The following is a 19,408-nucleotide window of genomic DNA, read 5'->3' as shown; positions in this document are numbered from 1 at the left end:
AAATTATGTAGTTAAGAGTTCTTTGTAAACACCACATATATATCTAGAAACCCTTGATAAATGATGGCTATTATTAAATGCATAATTTTTCACTCACACAAAATCATATTCTCATTAGGTCTGCTTTAACACAAGTAATATGCACAGCCTACTATCTACAGTAATTTCAAGGAACATGCCAAGTTAAATCCAGCAACACTCTAACATGTTCCAATGCTTAAATTTCATTTAACAAGAAACATGAACTTTTCTTCCACAGACATAAAATTTTTAATGCAACAGAAACTGAGAGGTAACACAAAGATTTAAATTTGTACCACAAGAGTGTGAGATAAAGTGACTTCACAAAAAAAGTGGGAAAAGGGATTAATGGTTCAACAATACTAAAAATAAATTTCTTATAAATCATAGCATTAACAGTTAATGAATTAAATCATAAAAATATAGAAAAATATTGTAACAGCTTGGTAGGGTGATAGCTGGAACCTAGAATTATGTATATAAATGTTCTACCACTGTGTTGTACACTTGAAACTAATGTAATGTAATACTGTGCGTCAACTACCCTTCAATAAAAAATAATTATTAAAAAAAAAAAAAGAAAAATATTTTTCCTACTTCTGTTTAGAAAAGAGCCTTGTAAGTTTCAAAAGAGATGGAGAAGATACTTAGATTTAATAAAGACATTTCAAAGCATATTTATGTTTCAAAACATAAAACAAAGTTAAAAAGTAATCAGAAGTTGGTGTAAACAGTTGCCACTAACAGAACTTTAAGAATGAAGATCTTTTAATTAAAAATAAAAATCCTTCTAAACCAGTAAGAGGAATACAGCTTCTAAAGAGAGTGTGTAAATAGATCAATGGTAAAGAATAAAATGTTAATAACTAACAACCCCCTCAGATTTAAGTTCACTAGTAATTAAAAATATAAATTAAATTATATTAAACTAAGCAAATTAAACTCACTTTCATCTATCATATTTGGAATGATTTAAAAATTATAAATTTCTTAGCAGGCAATAATTCAAAAATAAAGATAATATGTATTTGAAGTGCAAACTATCAATGCAAAGGAAAATGTTCATTAAGGAGTAATCAGTGTTTTTTCATAGATTGGGGAGATGGGTAGAGATGTTCACTTTGATTTTGATGTGAGGGAGGAGGAAGTAGGAAGGTACAGAAATCACAGGCTAATGCTGAGAAAAGCCTTCAGCTATTTGCTCAAAAACTTTCTTCTTTAAGTATACAAGTGATTTTTTCCCAGGACCTTAATATTAATAAGAATGGGAGGAATCAAAGAGCCCCAGTTTCTTTGGGAGCAGTGGGGACAAGAAGAGAGGAGCAAAGTTTTACTTGAAAAGGACATGTAGAAAATAAGCCTGTTTTGCTTCTCCCTGCCTCTTTAATTATTTATATTTTTAAAGGAATGCTAGATGAAAGTCAATGTAATCTGGAAAAGCATAATTTGGTTCTTTGATTTTTGTTTTAATCAAATTTTTTCCAACTGTAAATTAAAGCAAATAATCATCTAAAAAAAAAGTTTTGAAACAAAATATAACCATATTAAAATACCTTAAATATAATCAAAGTATAAACTTTGTTTTTGTATTTTCTGTCTTTTGCCTCAGGATAATCTGCCACGTTCTACTGAAAAGAACAGTTATGGGGCATAAATCTGACTATGCTACCAAAGAGAATGGGGGAGGGTCAGGAATGCCCATTTTACATACATATGTAGATATATACATATTTTAATATATATTATACATAGATACACATACATATATATATATTTTTTAACTATGGCTGTAAGTAGAAAAGTAGTCCATCCCAGCTGGGAGCAATAATTACTATCTATAACTTTCAGCAGTTAGGAAATAATGCAAAGGAGTCTAAAACAATATAAAACACAAAGATAAGGCAAATTAGGCTTTACAAACAATATGCAGAGTAAAAACAGCAATTACAAACGGATAGGATAGGAAAAGCCACAGTGTTAGAATACTGGCCTTATCATTATGTATTTTCTTAATCAAAACCTTAACGAGCTACTTTAAAGCTGGTGCTTGGCATCTTAGGTTACCTTTTCATACCACACTTGCCTGTATCTATAAAATGAAATAGGTGAAGCAGGAGGGATCTTTAAGTTTCCACTTTCCTGATTAATTTATTCTTTTCCTCCCATGTTTTATGAACTCTGTACTATGCAAAGCTATAGAAAAACTTTGGCAACATAAGTTGCTAAGGCAAGTTGCTAACAATAATAAAATAAACCTTCACTATTCCAGTAAAATCCTTTCTGCATCATTCCAACCACAAAGTTCTTTGACTTCATGGTGGTGGTAATAGTGCTCTTCTCTTCTGTTTGTTTGTTTTTGCATCTTTTAATACTGAGGCAAGCTTGGGGTTCGCTCATCACTGGCTGATGAGAAATGGATGACATTTCTATGTCTGTGACCAAAAAGTTCTTGCTCTTCCAGTTGTACAATATTTATACTGATTAGCATGCCAGTGAGACATATAAAATTTATACCCATAAGTCTTTGGTAAGGCACCTTCTCCATACCTATATAACTACAGGATAGGATGTGGGCAAAATACACCAGAAAAAGAATCCCAGATTGAATTATGGTCCATTCTAAGCAAATTAAAAGGTTACCAAATTTTCCTATGAAAATACCAATCTTGTTTTCATTCCAAAGAAAGATACAGTTCAAGGTTAAACAAACAAAAGAGTCATATTCAAGTCTTCATGAAGTTTATGAGCTTCAGCAATAGTGGAAACTGCTGGTAGAGTACACTAAGAAGTAAAAAAATCAGAATAAGGAAAGTTGCAAATTACTCTAAATTGTGTATGAAGTTTTACTTCTGTTTTTGGAATACAAAATATTTCACATACAAAGGGAGCTTTTTAGATTGTATGTGAGGAAATAAAAAAACACAAAGACAAAATAAATTTTGTTTGTACTGAGTATCAGAACTAAAAGAAACAGCTGCTGTTTCTCAACTACTTTTTTAAACACTGACATCCTTTTCTTTCAACATTTCTATTTTGAGGAGCAAATTCCTCTTTTGACTGAATTGGAACATTCCCTTTCAGGTTTATGAATTTCTTAACCCATGGACTGTCTTTTGTTTCCTTAAATCTCTAACTTTCTCTATAACAGTAAATAAAATTAAGAAGTATACCTTTATCAGTAACACTGGGAGTTATTCCATTCTAATTTTCTAGGATGTGAGAGTATGAACCCATTCTTTTCTGAAATTCTCTCTGGGCCTTTTGGAAGGTGTAATACTGTCTTTAGTTTGCTAGGGCATCATTCAGTTTATCACAGCAGTCCACATGGGTCCAGCAATTTGCTGGTTTTGTTGAAAGATTTTGTCAAACTAATTAAACAACACTGTTGGGCTATTTATTGTGAATTCATATGTGCTAACTAATATAATTTTGAACTTTTGTTATTCAGCTAACTTTATGAATTCAACAAATACTGCTAGTGTGGATAAACACATATACCATGTTATTGTGATTAATGCTAGAGAAACAAAATACTTTAGTTAAGTGTTTCAGAAGCATTTACCATCTATTTGAGGGGTTTTCCTTCAATCCAATTAATCGACATCTTAAAATATATTAAAAAGTCTACAAAAGAAGTGGGTTTAAAATAAATAGGATAAAGTTTTTCTTTGGCTCAACTTCTTGAGTGTTACTTTCTAGGTGTTAGAGGAAAAGAATAAAATTTAAAACTTGGCTACAAGTAGCTGACAATCTCATGTGGAAAAAGAAGCACAAAACATTAGAATCATCAAACTTTGCAAAGTGGTGTAACAGAGATGTATACAGGAGGCCAAACCACAGAAGCTGACAATAGACCAGCCCCTGCGGAGGGATACCTTCATTGAGACTGAAGGGCAAAGACTGGGAGGAGGGTTTTTCAAGATTGAGGGAGTAACATAAACCACCCCAGAAAAGAGTAAAACATCATGGACTATTTTAAGAAACACAAGATGTTCAATATTGCTGGAACATAAGACAAGGAAGAAGAATGCTCTCATGGGTCAGTAAGGGAGATGTTGAAAATAGCCTAGAAGGAATAGCAGAAAATGAATAGGGAACAAAAGTAGCAGGTAGGTCAAGAAGACACTGATCATGCCAAGAAGACTGACCTTTATCTCTGAGCAACACTGAGCCAGGGATAGGAGGGCTTCAGCAGGAAAGCAAAGTGTTCACGGGGGCAGGAGATTGATCCCTCTATGTGGGGTGTAGCAGATGGACTGGTATAACAAATGAGACTAGGACCAGTGAGATCCATTAGGAGGTTAATATTGATATTCACACTAAATTCAAATCTTGCTTCAATAGATATAAATTGTGCCATGTTTGTTTTTTATAATATGCCTACATACAAAATATAATTTATGAAAATGATAAATAACCAATATCAGGATTTCTATTAAAGCCAAATAATATTGAGAAGGTATTTCAAGTCTTAAAATGCTTCACCCAACATGCACCCCATTTTAGACATTGTTAACCAATATCACAATTTTCTCAAGAGACAACTTTCTTTTATTGTAGTAATTTTATCTGGCCTGTTTTTTTTCTTTTTGCCCAAAGTTTCCTGAGTATACTTCAGAAAGAAGACACCAGAAGGTATAAAAATAAAACCAATAAAAAGGCATAAGAAAGCAATTATCATGAATGTATGCAAAATATAAAGTGAACAGGTAAAAGATGTTGAATAAAGAACTGAAATTACAATCTTAATCATGAGATATTACCCAAAAACAGTAGCAAAAAAAATTTAATTGGGAAATACCCATTCTAAACCAACCATAGTTTCATTTTCAAAATAAACATATTGTGGTCAAAAATCTATATCAAACTCATAAATAAACTGGTAGGAAGAGCTTGAAGCACAAAAAGTACAGTTTAAATTAAGAGATTGGATTTACCTTAAACCATTTCTGAATTAGTAAAACTGTGAAATATTTTACATCATTTTGAAAATCATATATGATTACACAAAAGAAACATTATACAGCTATGGGCCTCATATTAAGCCATTTACTTTACTTTTAGACCTGTTCTACCTGCTATCTGGGATGTGGCTTTACTCCACTTCTGAATGTGCTGGTTCCTGAATATCAGTCCTGACACAAAACCTGTCCTGAGTACTAGATGTTCCTCGTATCTCCAGTGGCTTGCAGTTTAAGCTCTAGAGCAACCTTAATACTGTTCTCATTTTTAATTTAAATATGTAACAGGGTAAACCCCTTGGAACTATAATCAGCACCTATAACCCAAACTGAACATTTTAAATATCATGCTAATGCTTATAGTTCCACAACTTAAAATCAACAACAGGGAAACACTACGTCAGTACATAAGTTTCATCTAGTTGATGACATACTTCTAGTAAAGCAACATATTTACTTTCCAAGCCATGTGTAGTAGACATAAAACATCTTAATTTATAAATTTCATGGGTGTTCTAATCAAAAAATAAATAAAAAACAATTTCTGTGTCCTTCAGCCCCACTGCATTTAATGTTAATCTGGGATATGAAAAACAATGATGACAAATTAACATACTAAAGCACTATGAATACACAGAGAAACATGCCGAAGTACTACATGTGATGAAAGAACTAAACAAACTATGAATGCGGACCAAGAGATGGCAGCTCAAGGTCTTGAGTAAGGAATCACATTTTGTAAGGAACCAATGTAGCAAGTCACCTGGATAAGCAGAGACACTGCTAAATGCTGAGCCTTGTGCATCTTGGATTAAGAAGGCGGTTCTTACTTTTCATTCCTTCCAGTTCTCCCTATTCCCAAAGATAGTCATTAGCTCAATTTAGTGCACTGTCTGATACACATGGGCTTTCTTTTCAAAAGACCTCATGTCACTCACCTTCACAGCTTGCACATCTTGACAACATCTACTATGTCTTCACAGGTTCATCTGAACTCTGCCCTACTTCCATTTCTGGACCACTCACTACTATAAACTCACTAATAGTCAGGCTTTAATAATGATATAAAAACAAATAGGAATTTACTAATCAGAAGACCTTAAGTTTGACAGAATGAAGAAATAGAAACTTACTGACAAGATACAGCATGAAATTACTGTTCAAGAGCCATTCCCACCACCCACATTACTTAGCATATTATGAATGTACACAGCACTTCTTAAGAGCAGTACCCAAAACTACACTGCTACCAAGAACATTCCGAAACAGCAGGCAGCCCTCCCTTATTAGCTTTCACACACCACACAGCCCTTTGCTTACTGATGCAGAGCGGCCAACAGGGAGATGGAGTTTACGAGTAAAAGCGAGACTGAATTGGCTAATCACTTACCTTCTCACTTAATGGCAGGCTTGTTCATTTAACTTTTTGTTTCCTCTCTTGTCATAGCTCAGCGCCAAATGGTTATGATTCAGCAGAAGTTTGAACCTGACAGTTAAAAAGAATTTGTTTGAGGAAAACAATTGGAAATTACAGTTCCCTCCACCACAGTCTGTCTTTCCTTGCCCTCTACGTGCGTGTTTCTCCTTTCGTTCTTTCTCTCTGCAAGGCAGCTACGTAGTGGTCTATAAATATTGACCCTGACACTTGCTCAGTGCTTTACTTGCTCATGGCACAGGTCTGTGTTACTGAACACCGTGGTAATACGCCGGCAAAGTTCTCAGCTGCTCAGACAAAGCTGTGCATTGGCTCACTACCCAGCAACCCTGTGCTGCCTGCAAATACCATTCTGCTGCCAGCTTTACAGATGCTGTGGGTCTTTCTTGAGGCACAAATCAGGCACAAAAGGGCAATTATGAGGTTAGTCTGGAGAAATAGTTTTCCTCAAGCAGGTGGAGAAAAGGGGGGCTGGGTGGAGTAGAAGACAATAAGGGAAATACTGCCTTTGTTAAGGCCAAACAACATCTCAAACCATTTATAAAAGTCATACCTAAATGTCATTCAATTAAGCTTTATAAAACTGAATTACTATATATTATGAATGACCAAAAGATGTGGGAAATGATTTTTGTAATTGTTTCTAATATTGCTTCTCATTGAACAAGGCTGCAGTGACTAATTGGTCACAAAGAAATGTTTCAACAAAAATAAGTTCATTTCCAGAATGATAAAAATGTACTGGAAAGTATATTAATCAGATCAAATTATGTATTTAGTGATAGAAGCTAAAATAAAATCTGAAATTACATGAAGCAACATATTATATGAACTATTTCTAGATTTTCAATTGTGACTATTTTAATTATTTTACTTTTTCCTTTATATTAAGATAGAATATAAGCCATGATGCTATATAGTTTGCAGGTAATATGAACAAGATCAGCATTATGCTCATATAGCACATATAATGTATTACACTGTATTGTAATGTGTATAATTGTTCAGGTGTATTACATGTATGATAATATTAATGATTAGAAAATAAATCAGTTCCACATTTTTTATTTTCTTGCTAAGAATAATCATGTTTGTGTCTTTGAAATTTTCTCTCTTGACTAAACCAAGGGTGAAGGAAACTTTAAAAATAATCTCATTACTTATCTGATACAGGAGAAAATCAACGCCTGGCTGGACAACTTATTCATGGTCACATAACAAGTTTGCAGTAGAGCCAAAACTAGACTCCTTGCCTTATTGCTCACAATGTTGTGTTCCTTCTATCATAAGAGTGGTTGTTAAACTCACTTTTAGGCTCAAAATCCTACATTCCTGTAAACTCTTACTGAAAACATTACCAGTAAGGGCAAATGTTATAGCCAGAAAACAACCAGCATAAAACAAAAATAACCTTTTACAGTTTAATTGACTCCTCCCCAAAAGTTGTGCACAAGAACTAACTTCCTAATGATTGAAACCCACCTTTCCTTGTTTCATTCAGTAATTAATATTTGCCCAATAAATTAACTTATTGGAGAGGTATATAGCTAGGTGCTAGGAGGGAAGAACAAAACACAGTTCCTACTATCAGAGAACTTACAGTCCAGTTTCAGAGGGAAAAAAGGCTAATTACAGGACAACACATTAGCACGATGATGAAGATGAGAAAACAAGAGTGAGGGAACATGGAACAAGGGTACTCCATCAAAGGCGATGTGCAGGTATGACAGGTAATTCCTCAGTCAAGAAACCTGCATCCGAGAGAGTGAGTAGAAGGCAATGAGGCAAAGAAAGAAAGAATAATACAATAAAGACAAAGTGGCAGGGGAAAAGCATGATAAGGAACTTCAAAGTCTTTCTTGCCAGAGCATACAAAAGGGAAGCAGGAAATAACTAATTTTTTTAAGGGTCTAGAAGGTGATGAAAGATTTTATAAACCAAGCTTAAAAACTTGGGTTTTATAAGGTAAGTTAGCACTGTTCATCTATTTTTGTTCACAGGCCCTTAAAAGAGTTTTGAAAAACTACGTAAGCATTCACACATTACCAAGTTAACATCTACAGTGTTTCACCTGTGGTAAAATACGTACTTGCAAAGAGTTTCATTTCTACCCTATTTTAAAATAAAGACTTACTGCAACTATTTTAAGAATATTCAATGGAACCAAAATCCATAGTAATTTACTAAACCCATTATCCACTTAAGTAATAAATAGACTCTTAACAGTTGAAAATTTTACATTACTATTTTATTTTCTTCACCTTTATTTGCATCTCCACTCCTCAGATATTTTATGCATTTTATAATTAAGTCTTTCATTGTTCACCCTATTATGCTCCTCTGCCGCAAAAATTTAAGGCGTTCATTGAAATTTTAAAACTCTTAGATTTACTCTGACCTGAGGGCAGTGTGCCCTGGTAAGATTTGCGATGGATGAGAGTGTGCCTTTCTTCTGCAAGGTAAAAGAAAGATTCTTATACATGTAGTATTGCTCCTAGAAAGATCAGTATTAGTACAGAGTTTATGTAGAAGTTGGGAATCTGGGCATTGATTCTATTAACACTATCCATTCATTTGCTAAGTAAAAGAAACCAGCCTGAAAGACTGTGTGATTCCAGCTATATGTATGACATTCTGAATAAAGCAAAACTATATAGCAAATAAAAATATTAGGGGCTCCCAGGAGCTTAGGGGCAGGGGAAATGAGTAGGTGAAGCCCAGAGAATTGCAGGGTGGTGAAGCTATTTTGTATGATACTGTAACAGCAGCTACATGGCATGCATTTGGCAAAACCCACAGAACTTTGTATGACACAAAGAGCCTTAATGAAAACTCTGGACTTTGGTTAACTCTCTTCCCTTGTATTCCTGAAGCATGTGTTCTAAAGAGAACAAATTGCTATTACTATTAAATAATTATTTATGTATTAACATATACTAATACATATCTAAAAATAAATAAATATTTTTTATTGAGCAATTACCATCTAACAGGGGCTTTCAAAACAGATCCCTAACACTAAAAACAACCTGACAGAGGGGTACACTTTTACATTCCTTTAAATAAAGGAAATGAGGCCTAAGGTAGAAAGTGGCATACCTGAAGTCATATAACTAATAAATAATAGATCTGGGGTTCTGCCCTAATCTATTTTCTTAGACTACAGTACCACATATGGCCTTTATATCAGTCATTTAAATAAGACACAGAGGCTGTCCAGGCCAGGCAAGCAAGGACAAAGCGCTCTCCCGAAGTCGGAATGGCAAGAGTCTCATCCTGCATTTTCTCTCAAGCAACTGCTAGAATTTAATATTGAGTTTTAAAGGGTATCAAAAGAAGAGATCAATAAATTAATCAGTGGAAAAAGAGTAGACAAAATTTAAATAACTGGTATGCCCTATGAAGAAGAATTTAAAGGTTTTATCTTCAACTTGATTGAAGGATAAGAAACACTTGGAAGAGTCAAAGGTGTGAAGACTTAATATTCCCAAAGTGTCAGTTCTTCCCAACTTGACCTACAAATTCAGTGCAATCCTAATCAAAATCCCAGGAAGTTATCTTGTTGATATGGACAGACCTGAAGTTTATATAAAGAGGCAAAAAAAAAAAACAGCCAACTTAATATTGAAGAAGAAAAATTAGAGAACTGATACTACCAGACATCATGACTTACTATAAAGCTACAGTAATCAAGACAGTGTTCTTTGGAGAAAGATCAAATAAATTAACAGAAGAGAATAGAGAGCCCAGAAATCAACTCACATAAATATGGTTAACTAATCTTTGCCAAAGGGTCAAAGGCAATTCAATGGAACAGAGGTAGTCTTTTAAAAAATGATGCTTGGGCAACTGGACACCCAAATACAAAAAAAATGAATCAAGACAAAGACCTTGTACCCTTCACAAAAATCAACTCAGTCCTAAATGTAAAATGCAAAACTATGAAACTCCTAGAGGGTAACATAGGAAAAATCCTAGATGACTTTCAATACAACAATGATTTTTTAGATACAATACCAATGGCACAATCTATGAAAGAAATAATCAGTGGAACTCCATCAAACTTAAAGACTTCTGTTCTGCAGAAGACAATGTCAAGAATGAGAAAACAAGCCACAGACTGGGAGAAAATATTTGCAAAAGACACATTTGATAAAGGACTGTTACTGAAAATTCACAAAGAACTCCTAAAACTCAACAAGAACAAATAAACCAATTAAAAAGTGCACCAAAGACTTTAAGAGACACCTCACTGAAGAAAACAGACAGATTGCAAAGAAGCATACAAAAAGATGCTCCACATCACATATCACCAGGGAAATACAAATTAAAACAGTGAGATACCACTACACACCTGTTAGAATAGCCAAAATCTGTAACACTGACACCACCAGATGCTGGTGAGGATGTGGAGCAACAGAAACTTTTATTCAATGCTGCTGGGAATGAAAAATTGCACAGCCATTTTGGAAGATGGTTTGGTTACGTGATCCAGCAATCACACACCCTGGTATTTACCTAAAGGAGTTGAGAACTTACATCCACACAAAAACTTGCACATGTACGTTTACAGCAACTTTATTCATACTTGCCAAAACCTGGAAGCCACTAAGATGTCCTTCAGTAGGTGAGTAAATAAAATGTGATACATCCAAACAATGGAACATTATTCAGCACTAAAAAGAAATGAGCTGTCAAACCATGAAAGATATGGAGGAAGCTTAAATTCATATTTCTAAGTGAAAGAAGCCAATCTGAAAGTTTATATACTCTGTAACTCAACCCACATGACATTCTGGAAAAGGCAAAACTATAGAGACAGTGAAAAGATCAGCATTTGCAGCAGGGAGGGATGAACAGGCAGAACACAGAGGATGTTTAGGGCAATGAAAATACTATGTATGATACTATAATGGTGGGTACAGGTCATACATGGGTCCAAACCCACAGAATATACAGCGCCAAAAACTATGGACTTGGGGTAACTATGATGTGTCAATGTAGGTTCATCAACTGTAACAAATAGACTTCTCTAATGGCTATTGTAGATAATGGGGAACGTTATACATGTATAGGGGCACAAGATATGTGGGAAATGTCTACTCTGCTCTCAATTTTGCAGTGAAACAAACTACTCTAAAAAAAACCTGTCTTTAAAAAGTCAAACATGTCTCCCCCTTCTGGTAGCTGGGTCTTTGCCATGGCAGAGGTTATAGAAAAAGGAAAGAAGTTTGGAATGGGGAGCAGGGATGATGAATTTAGTCTATGAATGTGATGACGTGTCTGTGTTATATCCAAGTGAATATACTCAATAAGCACTTAATATACTGATCTGGAATACAAGAGAGATGAAGATTACATCAATTCTCTAGATATCTATTCTTATTTTCATGCTTGAGTCCTTTTCATCGTAGAGCCTATTTCCAACACAGAAACCAATATAGTCACTTTAAAACATCATTCAGATAATATTCATTTCCTATTCAAAACCCTGCCTGCTTCCCCATTTTGTTCAGAGTAAAAGCTCAAGTTCTTACAATGAGCCATAAAGCTCTATGTAATCTGCCCCTCATTATGTCTCAAACAACACTGATGATAGACCTGCTCGGTTTCTCAGCACCAGCCCACTTGTCCTACTAATCCTTAAATGTGCCTAACAGGTTTGCCTTAGTATCCTTCTGTTTGCTGATCCCACCCTGGTATGTTCTCCCTGAACAATGCTTCATGGCTAAATCCTTCACCTCCTTCAAGTGTTTTTCCAAATGGCTCCTTCTCAGTGAAGCCTACCACTATCATTCTATTTAAAATTGCACACTTTCTTCCTTATTATTTGATTGTTACTGTTTTTTCACAAGACAAGTTCAATGATAACACAGATTTCATGTGCCCTAAACTGAGTCTTTCATGTAATAAATGCACAATAAAGAGATAAATAACTGAAATAGAGGACAGGGAGCCATAGACCAACTTCAGGAGAAAGTGAGACCAAATAGGAAAGGAGCTAAACAGAGCCCACTATATACAAGATTCAGAAAGCATTGTGAAAAAAAATATTTCTCAATTGTACAATTTAAAGGGGTGAATTTTATGGTATATTAACTATATTTTGGCAAAGCAGATATTAAAAAAGAAAGAGCATTGGTGGCTAAGCTATTACCTTTGGAGTGGGACGTAAGCAAATAAAGTGAGACAAGGAATAAAATCTGTCTTTCAAAATGTCTAGCCATGAGGAAAAGAGAAAGGAAGACCCAGGTAATGATTTAAAAGAAGAAATAAAACAATAGACAATTACAGAGCAACGACAGAATGCATGCTTTGAAGTCAAGCCAACCTGAGTTTTCACCTTTATCAATTTACATTGTAATTATATAATCTTAGTTTCCTCATCAATAATATGGGTTTAATAACAGCACCTATGTCACTGAGTATCACTACTACATTTCTATTGCTGAATAATGCTTCACTGTATAGATGTACCACATTTTAATTATCTATTTATCAGCTGATGGACATTTGGGGTGTTTCCATTTTTGAGCTATTATGAGTAATGCTACTTTGAACTTTCACATACAACATTTTGCATGAACTTACATCTTCATTACTCTTAGATAAATACGTAGGAGTGAAATTGCTAAGTAGTATGATAATTTTATGTTTAACATTTTAAAGAACTGCCAAACTGTTTTCCAAAGTGGCTGCACCATTTTACATCCCTACCAACAATGTATGAGGGTTCCCACTTCTCTACATCCTTACAAATACCTGTAATTATCTTTTTTTTTTTGGTATTATTAATATACAATTACATGAGCAACATTGTGGTTACTAGATGCCCCCCATTATCAAGTCCCCACCACATACCCCATTACAGTCACTGTTCATCAACGTAGTAAGATGCTATAGAATCACTACTTGTCTTCTCCATGCTATACTGCCTTCCCCGTGCCCCCTGCTACATTATGTGTGCTAATCATAATACCCCTTATTCCCCTTAATTATCTTTTTTTATTACACCAATGCTTGGAATATAAAGCAGAATCTCATTGTAGTTTAATTTGCATTTCCCTATGACTAATAAAGTTTAGCCTCTTTTCATGTGCTTACTGGCCTTTGGCTATTTATTCTTCACTTCTAGTAAATATAATTTCAGAAAACTGTAGGATCACATTAGGATTAAAACATTTTCAAGGCCACAGCAAAGCTGTGCCTAGTACAGACATAGCCAAAGACACTAACTTATTTGCTGAAGAAATGAATAAACATTTGAGAGATTTTAAATTAGAAATACTTAATTTATTAGATATTGTTTCTATTTTTAAACTAATTTAATTTGAATTTCTATACAGTTTTAATAGAAATTTAGTAAGGAAAAGAAACTCTTAAAAAATGGTATTACAAACAAAATGTGCTAATCTGTTCAGTACTATGATAAATATCTATATTAGTACTTTAAGTTTGGTAATAATCTTCTATCAGATTAATGTTAGGAAACTGGAATTATAATCTAGTAATACTAATGTTTAAATGCTTTGTTAAAACTGGAGGTGAAAATACTGAAAACTGATTAAGTAGTGAATGATTTAAAATAAGTTATTGACAAACTTAATCAAATATGAATACTACGAATATACCCAACACTAAAAGAATGAGAAACTCCTCAGGAGCAAATAGGTACAGGAAAATATTAGTAATCTGAGTTTGTTGTTATTTTTCAAAAAGACCTGGGGGAATATGTGCCTTTCAGTGCAAATGATGGAAGGCAAAGAAAATTGACTCTAGAAGCAAATTATGGACTGTTTTCTCCTGATTTTTTCTTTATAGGTCTACTACCAGTCATATCCTATACAGTCACTTACCTTTAATTCTAAGGTTCTTTGTTCTCAGGTAATAAATACTTTGGGCTCCCAGGACCCCCACAGGAAAATCATACATAATTCTACTAACATTTACTGCTGCCAGTTTGTTGTAAGGACTTAGCCATTGCTAGTTTGAGAAGTACTGACTGTACGATAAATAGATCATTTGTTCCTTTTAGCTAGAACAATACTGCATATATATCAAAAAGAATACTAAACAAGAAAACTATTGCAAAGAAAGTGTGTCCTTTTACTTTTGAAATCACACCAACACCAAACTAAAACTTTTTATCATTTATAAATTGCAATTGTTCTGAAATTCACAGTGCATAGAACACACATAACCAGAATCAATAATAAAGCTTAGTTATGTTTAATAAAGTAAGGTAGCAATAAAAGAGTGAAAAGCATCAGAATATCAAGTTATTTTTACATTATAGTTGTTGATAATTAGACTTATGTTAAAACTATACTAATGTCTCTTCATACTTAATAATAATTCCCAGTTCCTAGATATATATCTGTATTTCTGTTTGTTTTTCTCTTAAAGCCATACACATATTTATACTAAGGACAATCTCAGAAAGTGTATTTTAAGAAATTTACTGCAATATAATCTCAAGCATTTTCCACTTTTAAAAATTATATAGTTCTTAAAATCACCATGTATCTTTAATATCTATTTCTAAAAGTTAAGGACTTAAATATCACTAATTCATATTTTTCTACTATCACTTCAAAATGGATTAGATTAAGTCTGTGACAATAAAAATCTGTATGATAATTCTTAATTCCATTAATCTCTGAATAGTTCTAATACTCAGATGACAGACGATTATCACACATTTGAAACTGTTTTCTTTCATCATGAAGAGGTATAGCTAGACTCTCAATTTTTGTTGCTCTTTCAAAACAACTCCTTAAAGGATCTTTTCATTCATACAGATACCCATAACCAGCATGTGACATTGATTTAAAGGAATATTTATTTCTAAAAAAAGTGACAGTATATTTTGTTGGACAGTGGAATCTTGAGAAAGTTCTGTGTCCTCTCCAAGGCAGCAGGGGTCAGAAAGGTGGTCCTGAAATCACCCACACAAGAGGGATTCATGTCAGCTGAAAGGAGAGCAGGAAAGGGGGATTCCCTAAAATGAGCTAATGCCATACATTTCTCAGGATGGGGAAGGAGAAATCCCAGCCAGGAAGGAGTCAGCAAAAACTAACTCAGTGGGCAAAGAAAATACTTGTCTACCACATTTAAAATAACCTTTTTTTACTATTCATTAATCACATGGCAGTAGCTCATAAAAATATCACTGAATGATAACATTTAATAGGGAGTGAAAACAGGAATGGACATTAAGTCTGATCATTCATAAAAGAAAAGAAAACATTCTATTATGAATCTGCTTTCATACAAAGGATTTAAATTGTAAAGCTGAGGAATACAATTATTCATTTTAATGCCACATTTTTCTAATCAAAACATATTTCAAAAAAAGAAGAGGAAATAAGAGAACAATAAACCAAATTAATTTTAACAAGAAATGGATGAGATACCATTACTCTTCTGGTTCACATAGAAAATGTGGCTGTTTCTATTGACTGTCTTGCTTGAAAGGTGGTATCAAAAATAGCTAAGGAGTAATGTAGAACGGGAGACTAAAAATGAATAAATCTTATGGTTGTACCTGTATTTTGGTAGATCTGAATATTTTCATGTACATTTCCAAGAACAAATTAAATCACCCTTTGAGATGGACTGATGCGATCTTTCTAGTTTTTGCGAGCTTCAGTGTCATTACACTAGTTAGGGTAGGTGAACCCTGCCTCGGCATGCGCTTGGTGTTTCAATTCACTTCGTTCTCCCTCTAATTTGCTTCATTCTGATATTCAGCCTACATTGACCAAGAACAGAGGTGGAACCAGGCTGAGGATTGGTAGGTGTTAAAAATAGAAAAGGGAACAATAAAGAATATCCTTATACTTTTTTCATGATCCAATAAAAAGATAAAATAATGTTAGCAAATACCAACAGTGTCCCTTCGGAATCCACCTGTTCACATTTTTGTTTTGTTGCATTCTGAATACAATTTATATTGAGACTAAGTCAAAAAATTATTTTGTCCAAATATTTGTGTTTGAGAATATATACCAGTAGAGAATCTGAAAGTACCTTAGAGAAGTAAAGGAACCTTAAAACATGTCCTCAGGGTCGAGGGATCCATGCTACTGGGGTTAAATCTCACTCATCATTCAATTCTTACTGGCATATACAAATCCAACTCACATTTACATAGCACTCTATATTTTTAAGAAGTGTTTTCATATGTTATCTCATTTGATCATAAGGACAAGCTAATGAGAAAGGAGCCCTAATTTACATATGAGAAAAATAAAGTTCAAAGCAGGTAAGGGAACAGCCCTCAGGTCAAAGTTTGAAAGACATACACACAGAAACTGAATTGAAATCTTTTCGCATTAAATCCTTGGCCCTTACTATTACACTTTTCAATACCAGAGGGGCCGGCCATATCTTAAAAGTTGTTTTCCTATGGAAAAAAAAAATTCCTGGGGAACAGACTGATGTCTCCCCATTTGGAGCATACATATTTTTGCTGATAATAGCAACTTGCATATACACATACACACACAAACACGCTCTACCACTACTTGGGTAATGACAATACCATTACTTAGTCATCCAAAATAAAAATTTCAATGTTCTGCTTATGTTTCCCCCTACTTCCAATTAACTACAGACCTAAGAGTCTATCTCTAAAACCCCTCTCAAGTTTGTCCCCTCTTTTCGCTTCCCTCCGTTCCTACCAAAATTCAGGTTTAGCTTTTACGTAACCTTAAACACCAAGATGATCACAAGCTAGTCTCCTGTCACCACTCTTCTTTCCCTTCCACCAACCTTCTCTGCTACTACACTTAAGAAAAAAAATTCAACACCTACTCTTGCCAACACCAGAGGACTCGAACTTCTCAGCACAAACTGTGGGCCCTTCCCCCTCTCCCCCTGGCTCCTAGCCTTTAGGTTTCATTTCCCCTTTACCCACACACAATCCCACATAACACCCTCCTACCATACCAAACCGTACGTTCACTGGCAATGCCATGTGGAGCAGTACTTCCACCCCACTATGGCTCTTCGTAGAATGACCTTTCTTAAACTTTTATTTTTATGGGACATTCAAGCAGGTGCGGAACTAGATTCATACATGGAATGAAGATTCAATTAAAAGGAAAACTCTGCATCCTGTGACTCTTGTATTAAGACTCTTTGCTCTTCCCCCTCTTCGAAAGGTGACAAAAACTGCCTGACTGGCGTGGGTAGGGCTTCCTCCTGAGGACAGAAAAGAAAGGCATGCTGCCAGCAGTAAGCCAGTGAAAACTCCAGGCATGTTAGGATGATTCTGGGAGAACTGATCCGCTTTCCTTCCTCCCTTTTATCATCTTTGTGACAAGAAAAGCAGCAATAAACAATCCTACAACATTAAAGAAAATAGATTGACTTCAGCTGCATGATTACCCTTTTGGAAGACCTAATCTCGCTTTCAAATGAAATTAAACGTAGTACTATAGAGTTTTTAAAGCAGGCTACAATCCGAAGGAGCTATCCTAAGTAGTATTTAAGTGCTAACATTATGAAAACAGTACCCATGGAACAGGCCCTCTACATAGAGAATTCTAATTATTTATATGCCCAAAGATTGCTGCATTTTCTTTAGGGCAGAACAACAGAGTTCAAAGTACACTGATGAAAGTTATCACGGGGTCTACTAGCAATCGGTACCAATTAAAAGCTATATTTTAAAATGCATATCAAGTGTTACTGGAAAATACATCTATCTGAATTGCAGCTATTGAAAAGAAGTTTATCAAAAAGGGTAAATAACATCTAAAAAGTCCCAAGTGTGTGATGAAAACCTTCTTCAGATGACAAATCACATATCAGTTGGAAGCCAGCGCTCAGACTTATTGGCACCAACAATGTTTTCTTAATTTCCTAAGTGTGCATAACATCACACCCCCCTCCCCAGATGGCCTAGCATACCCTTATTTATTGCTTTATTCTATTAAAAGCTACTTCAACTTACTTATATTTCAGACAAATCCATCTTATAATTTGAATTACCAGTTCTAATGCTTCTTGTGGTACATTTCATATTTATTTATGCCTTCACTCATCCCAGTACTTGCTGAGTACCCATTATGGGTTTGGCCTTATAGACACACTCCCTGTTCTCAGGGAGGCCAGAGGCCAGGGCTGGGGATTAGATCATCACAGTAGAGCATGGCCATGGCCTGGACACAAACAGGCAGAGCCAGAAAACCTAACTCCTCTTCAGGGATCCTGAGCTCAGGGAAGACTCTTTAGAGAAGGAGGCAGTATCCGAGTTCTCAAAATAGAAGTAAACCAAGAAGTATATGAAGATTTCAAAAGTGTGGCACATTGGGACAATGGTTAAGACCCGAAGTATGGCAGCAGAGTGAGAACCTCAAGTGGTGATGACTGGCCCAGTCCCTGTATCGTGCCCTTCTGTGCTCAGTAACAGAGGCTACCACATTGCTAGGGTTACCTGTTTGCCTGTTCACATTTTTACTCATTTCATACTATGGTTTTACCCTAATTCTTAAAATGTGACCCCATGTTTTGTTTTAGATATTTTTCTTTTTAGAAAAAAGTATATAATTATGTGTATTTCCACAATTATTTTTTCATCAACATCTTTCTTCATTTACTCAAACACATTTGTTGACCAACTGCTATATGACAGGGTTGGTTGTAAGTTATGGGAATGTGGTGGTGTACCCAGACATGCCCTCATGGACTTTATGTTCTAGTGGGAGAAAAAACTAAAAAATGAGTATGATAATATCTCATGGAAAAAAAATGCAATAATAAAAGAAAGACTGAGTGATGTGATAATGCTGGAAAAAAGAAAGCTTAAGACAGAGAGATTCAGAAAAGCCTTCATACAGAGTCCTTTGAGCTGAAGCCTGACTGGTGAGAAGGAGACAGCCTTGTCTGGGCTGAAGGACTTGCTAACGGAAAGATCCTTGGGTAAGAAAAACCCTCAGTATTCAAGTGACAAAAAAAAGGGGGGGAGGGGGCACACAGTGAA

General features: G+C 34.8%; 1 protein-coding gene across 6 annotated transcripts in view; it reads right to left on the bottom strand.

The window, feature by feature from the left end:
* The window catches only part of BMPR1B (bone morphogenetic protein receptor type 1B), a 392,832-nt gene that overhangs the window by 153,933 nt on the left and 219,491 nt on the right, over positions 1 to 19,408 (bottom strand). For 2 of the 6 annotated variants that reach the window (XM_036914082.2, XM_036914080.2), the window contains exon 2: positions 6,373 to 6,468. The exons of 3 other annotated variants lie outside the window; for them this stretch is intronic. The gene's annotated coding sequence lies outside the window, so the exon portion shown is untranslated. Of the gene's footprint in view, positions 1 to 6,372; positions 6,944 to 19,408 lie in introns of those variants that run through there. One more of the 6 variants, XM_036914079.2, reaches the window with a different exon arrangement.

Source organism: Manis pentadactyla, chromosome 5, assembly GCF_030020395.1.
Source record: "Manis pentadactyla isolate mManPen7 chromosome 5, mManPen7.hap1, whole genome shotgun sequence".
In the NCBI taxonomy this organism is placed as follows: Eukaryota; Metazoa; Chordata; class Mammalia; order Pholidota; family Manidae; genus Manis; species Manis pentadactyla.
This window is presented reverse-complemented; position numbering and strand designations above follow the sequence as displayed.